The following is a 12,618-nucleotide window of genomic DNA, read 5'->3' on the forward strand; positions in this document are numbered from 1 at the left end:
GAAAGCAGGTTGTCGAAAAGATGTCTGTTCACCCATGGTCATAGCAGCATTATTCACAATAGCCAAGAGATGGAAGCAACCCAAGTGTCTATTGATAGATGAATAGATAAAGAAAACGTGGTATATAGATACAATGGAATATTATTCAGCCTTAAAAAGGAAAAGAATTCTGTCACATGCTGTAACATGGATGAACCTTGAGGACATTATACTAAGTGAAATAAGCCAGACACAAAAGGACAAACACTGTGTGATTGATTCCACTTATAAGAGGTACTTAGAATTGTGAAATTCTTAGAAACAAAAAGTAGAATGGTGGTTGCCAAGGGCTAGAGGGACGGCAGAATGGGGAGTTGTTAATGTGTCTAGAGGTTCAGTTTTGCAAGATGACAATGAACTTAAACTGAGCTGAAACGTTACTGGACTTAACACTTAAAATGGTTAAGATTGTAAATTTTACATTATATGTATTTTACCACAGTTAAAATGTTAAAGGTCAAGATTATAAAGAATTGGAATGTGTCTTTGTGAGGTAGTGAGTTTCCTGTCATCAGGGGTAATTCAGTAGAGGCTGAAGAAGCACTTGGCTGAGATATTGCATAGAAGATTTAAGTATTAAGTGAGGGAGATAAATTGATCCTCTTTAAGGTCCTTCCCTCCCAGCAAGTTATAAATTCCTAGCTTAAAGAAATCAGAGCAGCAAGACCCCTGGAAGATCACCTACTACAATGGTTTTCAAATCAGTGTGCATGTGCTCATTTCTATCCCAGGGCCTTTGCTGTGACCATTCCTTCTGTGCCTGGAATGCTCTTTCCTTGACTCACCCCTGGCCCTGTTCAGATCTCTGCTCAAATGCCAACCCCTTGGAGAGGCCTTGCCTGACGCCTCTATCAAAATTAGGCTGAGTGCCACGTCCCTGCCCAATTCCTTACCCTGCCTTCGTGTCTTCAGAGCACATGGCGTTTCTCGTTGAGAGAAGGAGTTATTTTAGTATCCCAGCTCCAGAACGTGCTGGCACACAGTAGATGCTCAGTGAACATGTGTCGACTGAATGAATCCTACAGTAAAGGGGCGCTTCCAATGAGCTGAGACAGCTGGATCTCTAGCCTGGAGTCCTGTCCTGAGGTCTCCCGCACCCTGGGGTCTCTTCCCCCTCTAGCCCCCGCTGCCAAGGTTTGGGCCTCTGCTCCCCGGTTAGGCCACTTTGGTCCTTGTCTCGGTTCCCCAGCTACAGGCGGGCATATCAAAACCAGACTGATGGTTTGGAGCTAGCAAAAGGGAAATCAACAGATGGTGACACAAGCTGGGCAATCTGGAGCGTACACTCTGGCTGACTCATCTTAAGGGAGAGGCCCGCAGCATGGGATGACCTCACGCTGCCCAGGAGCTCGTGAAACACGAAGAGACCCAGGGCAGCAGGGCCCAGGGAGAAGGAGGGACACGGACACTCCATCTCCAGCCAGCCTGAGGCTGGCCTCCCACTGTCCTTCCCTGACCAAGACCTTCCTTAGGTGATTGGAGCAGAAATGCTACCCTCGCTCGGAGGAGAAATTACTAACGACAGAGCCCACTGGTTCCGGGATGGAACCACATGAGAGTCCCAGGGGCCAACATTCAGACCAGAGGTAATGCAGTAGGGCAGTGGCGGCAGCATGGCACCCTGCCCCTCTGCGGACAGGGAAGTTGGAGAACTGAGCTTCCCTGAGTGGCTCTGCCTCTGCCTGTCTGGAGGTGAGCTCAGTCCCCTGGGTCTTAGAGGTTTCCAGACCTGGGGCCTTTGAGAAAGGAGACCTCTGTCCAGGGACCTGCAGCTGTGAACTTCCCGTCTCCAGCGCCCTTGGGGACCCCTCCCGGGCAGCGTCCACCCGGGTTGGGAGAGGGATCCAGGCTTAGCCGGTGACTTGTCTTCAGTTGTTTTACAAACTCAGCAGGAAGGACGCCCCAAGGGGCATGAATCAGTGGGTGCCTGTGTGCCAGGCTCTGGGCTTGGCACTTTCCCTTGATGTACATCCCTCTCTTAAGTGTCATCACCGGCCTAGGAAGCGTGTGCTGCTCTTCCTGTTTCACGGACGAGGACGCTGGCTTGGGCAGAGACTCGTCCGGTGAGTGGAAGAGACGGTACTCCCACCTGGGTCTCCTGAACACAAATCGAGAGCTGTTTTCCCCAAACCCAGCTGCCAGGACAGCGGGTGCTGCGGTTTGGAGGAGCTCTGGCTCACCCCTTCCCTGCGGGGCAGACTTCTCCATCCCTCCTGGGTAGTGGCCGGGCCCCTTGCTTCTTCTGGAAGAGGATTCCTTCTCACTAGTCAGGGCAGGAGTGGTGGGCGAGCAGAGAGGGCGAGGCGCGACCAGCATACAGTTATTGACTGAAAGGATGGATGAACGATGTCCATCAGGAGGCCAGTGTGCAGTGAAGCAACAGGTCAGGGCTATTAGGTGGTCATCCGTTTTGGGAGGACTCAGGGAATGAAGAAACTCTGCTGGCTCCGGGTGCTATGTGTTAGCAGGAGGGCGGGCTCATGGGCAGGGGACTGCACGTGTCTGTGAGGGAACGAAGTGCACGTGCTGGCATGCACACTGCTGGGGAGCCGTGCATGGGCCTATGGGGCACCACAGGGGACACAGAAGGGGTTGGCGGCTTGGGTGGTGGGGCATATGCTCCAAGGGGTGCTGTAGGGAGCACTGTATTTGGAGTCAGAAACGGGAGATTTGAGACCCACCACCTACCAACTGGGTAGATTTAGGAAAATCCCTTAACCTTTCTGGGCTTCTGTTCTCTCATCCCAACACTGGGGATAATAACCCCTGGTTTCCATGGCTCACAGGGTTCGTTTGTGGTGCCCACGTGATGATGACCATGAAAGGGCGTTGTGACACATACTGCGCTCTACACGTGTAAGGAGGGGTTATTACCGTAATGTGAAGTGTGTAAAAACACAGGGAGTATGTGTCCATAACACATACACGGGGTATAGATATTTGTGTAGGTGTTCTGTTGAATGGATGAATCCTGGCAGTAGAGATGATTCTTGGCTCTGGGAATCAGATGCCTTCCTGAAGCAGGAAAACCAGAGGCTAGGGATGGGGGTTTCTGCTCTGCCCGCCTCCTTCGCCCCTGCAAGGAAGGTCCCAGGAGGCAGTGGGAGGTATGGAGTGGGGGAGGGGAGGTGCGGAGGAATGGACGGAGCTTTGCCCTGAGACCAGGCTTTGGCTGGGGTCAGAAAAAGCATCCGGTCTCTCTTGCGAGAGAAGAGATGCTTAATCTGTCACAGCCCTAAGTTTCCTGGGGTGGCCTCAGGATGCCTCACTTGGCCCCCTGGGGCCTCCCAATTCCCAGAGAGAAATTGCAGTCAGTAAGGTTACCAGTTACTGCTCTATCCCATAGAGATTTATCAAAACAATGTGGTCACCCTGCCGCTTGGAGGCTGTGGGTGGTGCATGGACTAATGAGATAACTCACCCCAGTGGCAGGGCTGCTGTCTCCTCCCAGCGGCAGGGTAGGTGGGGATGATCAACACCTCTGGGCTGGCAGGATTAGCCCTGCCTGGGCGCCAACACCAGGGCAGCCTACCGGGAGCTACTTGAGGCTGACTCTGCAGAGCACCCTCCTCTCACACCTTTGTTATTCCTGCTGAGGGTGAGGGCCCTGGGGGAACCTGCTAGCCTGGGTTTGAAAAGCCCAAGGGAAGCCAAGGCCCTCTTCTGCCTCTTCTGCTCTCCCTGGACTCTGGACCCCCAGGATTGCAAGCCCTCCACCGAGGCCCCGGAGAGAGAGTTGCAGCATAGTGACATGTGAGTCTGGAATTTGAAGTCAAGTCCCAGCTCTGGTCTGGCTGGCTTTAAGCCCTAGATCCTCCCTGTTGTGGACTGATTTGTGTCCCCACAAAATTCATATGTTGAAGCCTTAACCCCCAGTGGGACTGTATTGGGAGATTGAGCCTTTAAAGAGGTAATTAAGGTTAAATGAGGTCATAAGGGTGAGGCCCTAATCCAATATGACAATTCTTATAAGAAGGAGAGACACCAGGGATACACAGGCACAGAGGGAAGACCACGTGAGGACACAGTGAGAGGGCGGCCACCTACAAGCCAGGGAGAGAAGGCCCAGCAGAAACTAAACCTTGATCTTAGACTTCCAGCATCCAGAACTATGAGAAACACATTTCTGTTGTTTAAGCCACCTGCTCTGGTACTTTGTTATGGAAGCCCTAGAAAATGAATCTCCTCCTCCTCCTGCCATGCTGTTGCCTGAGGACCCTTCCAGTGTTAAGATTCTGGAGTCAGGTCCTGCTCCGTAAGACACTGGGGTGAGGGCTGTAGGGTAGGAATGGGGAGGAGGACAGTGGCGAGCTGGCCCTGAAGGTCACCAGGCGGACCACAGAGGTGGGGTTCAGAGAGTGAGAGCGTGAGGGTGGGGAGACGCTGATCCCGAGGACCCCGCCCCCCCACGGGTACCGAGAGCAGAGGGAGGGACGAGGTGGGCAGGGCACCGGTGTGGGGAATGGGCCTTTGATCACAGACAGGGCCTCGTCCACACTCGCCATCAATCATTCAATCTGATACACCGCTGCATGGGACACTCGAGGAAACAGAGGGTCATGCAGCCAGTCTGGGTCAGAGTGGAGCTGTCGGGAGAGGCCTCCTGTCTCCGGGCCCACTGCTCTTCCCCATGGAACTGAATTCAGGCAGAGCGAACACATCTGGGTCATAGGGAGTCTGGATGGATGGGAGGTGGGACCTTTGCTATGAGAGCTTGTACGGGGCATGCAGAGCCACAAACCCTGCCCTGCCCCGGCTGGCTGGAAGAGGGAGGGGAAGGCAGCCAGAGCTTGACAGGGGGTCACAAGTTAACAACCTCCTTGTGGCAGGTGACAGGTCCACCACCTGCTGTCTGGCACAGGGGCTCCAAGGAAGACACCATGGTCCCACATTCATCTTCAAAGCCTGATGTCAGGCTGGGCAGGGGATTAGCGTGACAGGCTCCGAGCGGGTGGCACAATGCGTGTGTCCCCAGGGGCCTGGGGGAGCAGCACCACTGCCACCTCTGAGATAAGAGGGTGAGCGGTCAGAGAAGAAGACACAGAACTAGGGAGCAATGCCCATTTCTGCCCCGTAGGAGGGATTAGCCAGATCCCCCATCTTTATCTCTGCCTTTGGGGCTCTACAGGAGATGGGGTTACTGGGAAGACAGGTGTCTCAGGAGGACCCAGCAAGCTGATAGCATGATGGAGTAGAAAAAGCCCGTCTTGAGTCAGAAGTGGGGTTTGAACTATGTTCCCCTCTCGAGCTGGAATATGCTGGATGAGACTCTGAACCTGTTTCCTATGAGAATGAAAGAAGTTAATGAATGCACCCAGCACAGTACCTGGCACAGTTAGGCAGTGGTTAGTGGCTGTTGAATGACTGAATGATCGAACGAATAAATGAATGTATATCTCTTGTAAGGTGGGCACTCTGAACTTGATCTGAGTCTCAGCCTCCAAGCCAACCTTTCCCACCGCCTCCCAACTGCCCACAACTGGCCTCTTATAGGTGAGAGAGTGTAAATTTCCAGGGAGGCACCAGGCTCAGCTCACCAGGACCTTGCCGACTGACCACTCTGGGCAGCTGAGATCTAGGAGGTGGGGGGCGGGTCAAGCACTGTCTCTGGAGTGGCCCCCAGGGAGCTGGGGTCACAGGGGGTGTGAGGATGGAGCGTCTTGGGGAGGGGAGCCAGCAGGAGAGCCTTGGTGGAGCGGGACAGAGGGGCAATGGCTAGTTTTCTCTCTCTCCCTGAGTCCTTTTCTCTAAATACAGCTCTATCTTCCTCCACCACAGGATCAGCACACATCTCTCATTCTCCTATTGCAACACGATTTTATTTCTAATTATGCTGTAATAAAACTGGAGCGCTCCCAGGCTTCCTTTCAAATGACTTGTACACACACCGCCGATCGGATCCTCCTTGGCCCCATTGTAATAGCATTTCCCTGACATTCATTAGACATGCATGAGAGGGGCGCTTTAAGAATAGAATTGCATTTAAATGGATTTGCTGAGAGAGGAAGATGGAAAAAAAGAGAGGCGAGGGGAGGAGAGGGAGAGGGAGAGAGGTTTGTTGAACAAACTATGAAAACAAGATGCCATAATAACAGGGTGCTGAAATAAGCCTCTTTCTTCCCCGGCCTCCTCCTGTTGCACGTGGCCGAGCCCGGCCTCCAACCTTCCCCCCGGAGCCCCCGCCCACACTTTTATGGTACCCTCTGGGGGAGCTTCATAGCTCCTGTGCCATGTGTCAGATGCTCATGGTGTCATAGAAAAAACTGTTACTACCATTCAGGAAGGCTGCCTTGCTTTGACAGAACCCCAAAAGCCAGGCTGCCGCCCTCGGGAAGGGGGAGGGATGGTGACCGTCCCTCCAGCGCTCATCTTTAAGGCCCCCACCCCTGTGTCCCTCCCCTTGAATGACCACCCGCACCCCGAACTCCCATGGGCCACTGAGTAGCTGTGAGTTTTCTTTTACCCTGGGTGGCTCTGAAGCATCAGGCGTAGGAGATCCATTGTGACCCCAGGGCCTTACTCCCTGCGGAAGCGGACTGTCCCCACAGCATACTGTGTGTGCCATATACAGCCTACTAGGGATCAGAGGCCTACCTACTAGGTGTCCGTACCTATTGTGGTCTCATTTAATTTATTCCCCTCACTAGAGACAGATCCTCTTAAAATGGACATCTGATCATACTGAAAACCATCTCGTAAGCTTCCTCTTTTTCTTCAGATAAAGACCAAAATCCTTAACAGGGCAGCCAAAGCCCACCACCCTTCCACTGGCCCTGTTTAGTTCCATGTCTGGCCCTGGCCCCAACTCCAGCCACACCAGCCTTCCTCTGTCCTCCACGGTACCCAGCTCCTGCCTTCTTTCCAAGCCTTGCTGCTACTCCGGACACTTAGCCACCTCTTTCCCAAAGTTTCCACTGACCCACCCCTCGGAGCTCAGCTCACACTCCCTTCCTCCCTAAGACCCTCCCACCAGTCTTCTGTCTCCTGTCCTCTTCGTTGCATACTTGCCACAGCTGTACTGAGTCACTAAAGACCTGACATTGTCCCTAGACTGTAAGCCTGTTGAGGGCAGGGCAGGGTGGGTCCTGGCCGTCGCCCCCCCCCCACACCCCCGCTCTGGGGTAAAGGCTCAGTACAACGGGATGGAAGCCAGGCATTGTGCCGGGGACTTCCCGATAAGATACCTTAGCTCCTCCTTTCATCCTGCTGCAGGTTTATTGAGGCTGAGGGTTTTTCCTTCCCCTCTAATAGACTAGGAAACTGAGAATCAGAGGGTTCAAAGCAATTTGCCCCAAAGCACAAAGCCGGAGCTGCCAGAATCAAAAGCCATGCTTTTCCTATGATAACTTCCTGGTACCATGGGCATTCCTACCGGTTCCTTCCCACGTGGACTGCCTCCCACCTCCCCTGTACCCAGCGAAGCCCTTCTCAAACCCTCCTTCTTCTAGAAGTCTCCTTGAAGAGTCCAGCTAGTGCAGACCCTCTCCCCCTCTGCAGACAGGGCCTCAAGTTTCCCATTTGGATTGCTCCCACCTGTTCTGTGGGATCATTCTTATATCCCCAATAGACTGCAGGTTCCTTAAAGACAGTGCGTGTCACTCTTCTGAACCCCCAGTACCCGTGGGCCAGGATACTGCAAATACACGACCAGTAGAGCATCGGACCGCAGCCGGGAGAGCCGCTCTGCCACTTAGTAGCTGCGTGGCCTGGAGAGGAGCCCACTGAGCCTCCACCACTCGTCTAGAAGGTGGTGCTGTTGACACCTACCCCATAGGGTCACTGAGAGGCCTCAATGATCTGTGGCAGAGGTGGTGCCTCACAGAAGCTCATTTCTCCTCTTGTCCTATTCCTTCCTTGGGGCTCTGTTTGGTGACAATGGGAATGAGAAAGTTGGTCTTACAGTGTCCCAGAAGGGGGTGTGGCTAAAAGGGACATGGCACTATGGCCCCTCAAAGCCATCTGATGTGGCTCTAATGGCGCTGAGATGGCAGGGGAGACCATCCCTCCGTCCTTCCTACGTCTGCCTCCAGATCCACCACTTTCCCACCCCCAGGCCTGCCTGGTCCAGGGTCCACACGCTGCAGAGATGATGCTCCCATGATGAGTGGTCGGAGCCCCCGAGGGCCAAGAGCAGCTGGAAGGTCTGTCCACCTCTGCCTCCCAGGCCTGGCCCAGTGCATGTTCGTGAGACCGTGGCCTCCATGAGGGCAGGGGCTGCCCCCTGTCCACTGCTCCAGGCTCAGTTTTGTGTACAACACCTGCAAGTGGTGATGCTCAAAATATATTTGTTGAATGAATGAATGAATGAATGATAAATGGAGTGAGTGTATGAACCTCAGCCTTTCTGCCTCCATGGTAAGTACTTAGGCTCTGAAGTCAGCCAGACTTTTGTGGGATCTTGCACAACTTACCTAACCTGATTTCATTTCCTCTCCTCTAATAATAGTTCCAATCAGAGCTGGAGTTGTTGCAAGAATGAAAGCACCTGGCTGCTGCCTGCACAGCGATGGTTCGATAAGCGATAGCTCTCATTGCTCCATCTAACGTCTACTTCAACCCACTCGGGAGCTCGGAGTGGCCACTCGTGTTGGTGGTTCTAGATTGCTCCAGAGGCAATTCTGCTGTTTTGGAACATCTACCTTTTTTATTTACAGGCTAATCAACATGGCTGGGTGGCACCCCAGCGATGCCAGCCAGGGAACTTATCAGGAAGGGTAGACATGGTCCCAGTCCCATCCACATTTGTGTCTTATCAGCTCCCAAAGCAAGTCTTGTCTCATTGAAATGATGCGAACACGAACACAGAAGCGCCCTGCCCCAACTCTACTGGCCTACTCATTTTTTTCCCCCAAAGCCGTACAATCTCAGCACCTTTGGGCTCTTAATTACATCCTATGTTCCCGGGAGGCGCCCCTCCCCAACCCAGCCCTCTGTCATCTCTTCCTCCCCTAAACCTGTAATATCTGTACCCTTTACCCGGCTTCCATCATATGCTTATTTGTATTGTTGATTTAAAAAATGCATCGGTGGCTTGTCTTCCTTGGCAGCAATGCATGCGGGATGAAAAGGGGAGGGTGATAGGGATGTACCTCTCATTTACGGATCTCCATTATGTGCCAGCCAGAGGGCTACATACTTCATGTGCATGGCCTCAGTTTAATCCTGAGAGCAGCAATATCATCCCCATCTTACAGATGAGGAAAGCGGGCTCATGGAGTTGCAGAAACTTGCCCAAGTCACACTGCTAGAAAACAACATAATTGGGATTGGTGTCCAGGTTGCGTGACTCCACAGCTGCTCGAGGACAGAGGCCGCAAATCCCCACAAAGGATTTCCATGGGCCTGGCCTGGAAGCCCAAGGTCTGTAATTAACATTAGCCGTTGACAATGGCCATCTTTCAGGGAGGTATGACATTAAACGAGAAACAAGAAACGTAGGTACACGCTTCCCCCTTGGCCAGGCACACAGTGAGGGCTGTGTCCTTGCGTGTATGTGTTCCGAGCGTGACGCTGGCCCCGGCTACAGCCCACGTCCTCTCAGCAGAGCTCTGGCCCTACCAGCTCCCTGGGCACACGCTGCCACCTCCCCCTTGCCCAGATTGGCGCCAGCTCCCCAGCTTCCCCACACGCTTGGAATTCTGAGCTCATTCACCAGACAGGTGCAATTTCCCACCTCTCACTCTCCGGCACTTTCTGTGCAATCGATCACAAACTGTTTCCAAATTAACCTAGATTTAGCTCCGGTCTCCCCTCTTTCCACTCGGGCAATCTCCTACCTACCCCCGGGGTAGGTTTCCTCCCCCAGGCTCCACTCCCTGGGTGTCTGTCTCTTCCTGTAAATTTCCTACTGATCCAGAGACTGGGTTTCTGTCCAGCGTGACCCTCTTGCCCTTGGTCAAGACTATTCTGGACTTGATCTCTTTCTCAGGATGCCTCTCTGCTCTGTTCTTGACCGTGGTTTAGGGGCATAGGACAGGCAATTCCTTTCTTCTCCTGCTACCCCTTCTTGGGATTCACCCTATATGCTGAGCTTTCTTTTAATTAATATTTTGGGTTGAAGGGGCCATAAAGATTCCTCTGCATAAGTCCCTAAAAACATGTAAAGAGAAAGAACTTTGGGAGGGCAGAGATCAGAGGGAATCAGCACAAGGAAAGAGTTTGGGGATATAACTCAAAGCTGAACAAGAATTTCTTGGTAAATCCCGAGAACTGCATACCCCACCCTCAGTAAACTCCTGTCTCGAAAGAGCAGAGTAGGAAAATAGCATGAATTGAGCTCCTACTATGTGTCAGGTACTATATACTCTGTGCATTACCACAGATGAGCATGATCATCCCCAATGTACAGATGAGAAAACTGAGGCTCAGAGGGGTTGGCCAAGTTATTGTCTGTGCCACAGACCCAGGAAGTTCAACACTCTCATCCACTGTGCTAAACTACCTCTGCATTCTCCCTCTCTAGAGTCTTCTGGGGGATGCGCATGTGGGGAGGGGTAGAAAGGGAAGGAAAGGAGTAGATGTGTGGGGGGGCATTCATCTACCATTCTTCTGCCAGGTAAGCTCCAACATCAGATCTGCCTCCTTGGCCCATAAGTTCGAGGTAGTTGCTGCCCCAGAACTGGCAGCTGAGGCAGGTAGGAGTGGGGGTGGGAGGGGGTGGGTAACAGCGGCAGAAAATCAGAAAGCGGCTGACTCTGGAGGGAGACAGCCAGTGAGGGCCTCGGGGTAATTTCCCCACAAGGCCTCTGTGGCCCAGCGGCTGTGTGGGGTGTCCTGGCACATCAGCCGTCACGGGATCAAAGAACAAATAGGAATTAATATCCCTGAGGTGGTCCGGAGCTCCTGATACCAGCAGAAAATTACAGAACATGAGACGGGAGCATTACAGAATGAATGGGAGGGGACAAGAGATTTCCGTGGCTAATCCTGTTAACAAGACAATTTCTTATCAAACTCATTATGCTTTTGAAAGGAGAGAACAAGAGGGGGAAGAGGAGGTAGGGGGAGCGTGTGATGGGGGCTTAGCCCTGGAGAAGGAAGGAGAGAGGTAGGGGAGCCGTGGTTACAGAGACTGCAGGTTTCCGTGAAGTAGGCATGTGAGTGGCAGGCGTCTGGGGGAAGAGGACTCCCCACCTGTCCCTGCCCTAGAGGCCAGGGGCAAAACCCCTCCCTGATGGCTAAGTCCCTGCTGAGCTGCTGGGAACACCCTCCCTGTCCCGCCAGTTGTCTGAACCCACAGGTGACCGGAGAAAAGCAGGCTCTCAAACTTCTTTCTTTGACCATATCTCCATCTCGTCCCATCTCCCATGGGTCAAAGAGGACCATCCCCATCTGTGTAGATGCTGACAAAGCAAAGCACACCACGGGTCTGCTAAGCACGTTCCTGCCGGCGTCTCACTTCTCCTTGTGGCCCCGCCCCCTGGGAGGGGGGCGGGGATGGGATTACAGGGCCTAGGAAGTTAGAGGGCCCTTTCTGGCACTTCCCAGCTTGGTATTTTGGGCAAACCACTTAACCTCTCTGAGCAATCATTTTCTCATCTTAAAAACAGAGATTAAATAAATCTTGCCCTACCTACTTCACAGGGTCCTTGTCAGGATTAAAAAGGACAGTGTAGGCAAGAGGACCTTGTAATCTGCGAACATTTTACATACACAGAAGTGATGTTTGGGGCCACTTTGAAGTTAAGGTAGTAAGTTAAGTGTCTTGCTGGACATAACGAGGTGGAAGTGGGAAGCCAGGCTTGAACCGTTAGTTTCAAATCCAGGGTCATTTCTGCTGCCGGAAGATCACTCCATGGGCTTGTCTTTGACTAGGCAATCACAAGGGACTTCAATTGGCACAAACTTAATATCTGTTTATTAAGGGCCCACGTTGCACTCAATATTCTCCCAGGCTGGCTTGGGGAAAGAGTGAGGTCAAGGACAGAGTCCTCATCATCAAGAAGCTTGGCATCCAGGTGGGGCAGAGGAGTCAGATCCAAGGAGCAATGAGAAGAATTCAAGTCAGGGTGCCTCCCTCACCCCCACAAATACCCAAGGGCACAGTGTGAAGGGCCAGACAAAAAGTCCTGTGGATGAGTAACAAAGGCAAAGACCCTGGGCCGGCACCATGAGGGAGGGCTTCCCGGAGGACTTAGGACTCGCAGTGGGTCCTAAAGGATATGTGGGGTGTGGAGAAGGAAGTCAGGGAAGAAGTCAGGGAAACATTAAACAGACATTTATGGAGCACTTGCTGTATATCTGGTGCTGTGATAAATTAGGGCCAGATACAAAGATGCTTAAAATCTTTTAGAGGTCAAGTTCAAGGTCAAATCCAAGCCCCTCAGCAAATGTTGGTGAGGGTGAGGAAAAGCTGGACCCTTGTGCACTGCTGGAGGGAATGTAACATAATGCAGCACTATGGAAAACAGTATGGTGGCTCCTCAAAAGATTAAAAATAGAACTACCATGCAATCAAGCAATCCCACCTCTACGTACATCCCCCAAAGAACTGAAAGCAGGGACTCTGAAAGATATTTGTACACTCATGTTCACAGCATTATGACGCACAATAACCCAAAAGTGAAAGCAACCCCAGTG

The 12,618-nt window shown here is 52.5% G+C and overlaps 1 long non-coding RNA gene across 1 annotated transcript; it reads left to right on the plus strand.

Annotated features, from left to right (window-relative positions):
* The first annotated feature begins 1,340 nt into the window (after positions 1 to 1,340).
* LOC111166902 (uncharacterized) lies at positions 1,341 to 9,062 on the plus strand. Its single transcript, XR_016393933.1, has 2 exons — positions 1,341 to 2,102; positions 8,486 to 9,062. It is a non-coding gene; the product is annotated as an uncharacterized LOC111166902 (long non-coding RNA).
* The last annotated feature ends 3,556 nt before the right edge of the window (positions 9,063 to 12,618 follow it).

Source organism: Delphinapterus leucas, chromosome 7, assembly GCF_059928025.1.
Source record: "Delphinapterus leucas isolate spDelLeu-1000000601 "Yukka" chromosome 7, BTC_Dleu_Yukka2, whole genome shotgun sequence".
Classification (NCBI taxonomy): domain Eukaryota; kingdom Metazoa; phylum Chordata; class Mammalia; order Artiodactyla; family Monodontidae; genus Delphinapterus; species Delphinapterus leucas.